Below are 1397 nucleotides of genomic sequence, written 5' to 3' on the forward strand. Positions count from 1 at the left end.
AAATAAAATAATCAAAATAAAAAACCTTAATGGATGGTACAAGAGAATGGCAGAGATAGAAGAAAATAACCAGTAAATTAGAAGAAAGAACAACAGAAATTACTCAATCTGAGCAAAAGACAAAAAACAGATGCTAACAGAATAAAAAAACAAAAACAAAAACAAAACAGCCCTAGGGACCTGTGGAACTTTAACAAAGGATCCTGTATTCATGTCATTGGAGTCTTGGAAGGAGACGGGAAAGAGGCAGGGCTGAAAAACAATTCAAGGAAATAATTACTGAAGCTGGTCCCGGTGGCTCACGCCTGTAATCCCAGCAGTTTGGGTGGCCAGGGCAGGCAGACTGCTTGAGCCCAGGAGTTTCAGACCATCCTGAGCAACATAGCGAAACCCCACGTCTACAAAAAATTCAAAAAAATTAGCCAGGTATGGTGGTTGCCCATCTCAGAAAGCTGAGGTAGGCAGATCCCTTGACTCCAGGAGTCAGAGGTTGCAGTGAGCAGAGATTGCACCATTGCACTCCAGTCTGGGTGACAGAGTGAGATCCTGTCTCAAAATAAATAAATACATCAATAAATAAAAAAGAAAGAAAAAGCAATAATGACTGGACTTCACATATATGGCAAAAGATACAAACCTAAATATTCAAGGAGCTGAGCAAATCTCAAACAGAAAAAATCTAAACAAATCCATACTAAAACACAACATACTTTAGAAAACACTTGAACTTTGAACATTATACTTTGATACACTTTTGAAGACTAAATTTTAAAAAATGAAAACAACAAGAGAGAAACAAAACCTTACCTAAAGGAGAAAAAGAATTCAACTAACAATGGATTTCTCATCAGAAACTATGGAGGGCCAGAACAAAATGGCACAACACTTGCTGTATGCTGAAAGAAAGGAACTATCAACTCAGAATCCTATGTCCAGCAAAAATACCCTTCAGTAATGAAAAGAAACTGCATTCTCTGAGTTAAGAAAAACTAAAAAAAAAAAAAAAAAAAAAAAAAAGCAGAACTTTTAGAACAGACATCTATTCTAAAAGTGTAGCTAAAGAAAATTCCCTAAACTGAAATGAAATGATAAAAGAAGGAATCTTGGAACATCAAAAAGGAAGAAATAAAAAACATGGATAAAATAAAACAGGCTTTCACTTTCTTCCTGAGTTTATAAAATATGTGTAAAACTTGAGTTTAAAATAAGTTTGATGATTAAAACATACAGTAAAATAACAGCAGCAACAGACTGTAATAAATTGTGTTAATATAATCGCTAGAACCACTAAAAAAGCTTTGTAAAGCGATATATTTAAAAAATAGATAAATCAAAATATAACTCTAAATAATGTTCAAATAAAATGTTCTGCCACAAGAAGGTTGGAAAAAAAAAAA

At 33.6% G+C, this 1397-nt stretch overlaps 1 protein-coding gene across 1 annotated transcript in view; it reads right to left on the reverse strand.

Annotated features, from left to right (window-relative positions):
• Window positions 1-1397, reverse strand: part of LOC105529245 (putative C-mannosyltransferase DPY19L2P1) — a 58687-nt gene that overhangs the window by 8300 nt on the left and 48990 nt on the right. The window lies entirely within an intron of this gene.

This window comes from Mandrillus leucophaeus, unplaced genomic scaffold (genome assembly GCF_000951045.1).
Source record: "Mandrillus leucophaeus isolate KB7577 unplaced genomic scaffold, Mleu.le_1.0 Scaffold757, whole genome shotgun sequence".
Taxonomy (NCBI): Eukaryota; Metazoa; Chordata; class Mammalia; order Primates; family Cercopithecidae; genus Mandrillus; species Mandrillus leucophaeus.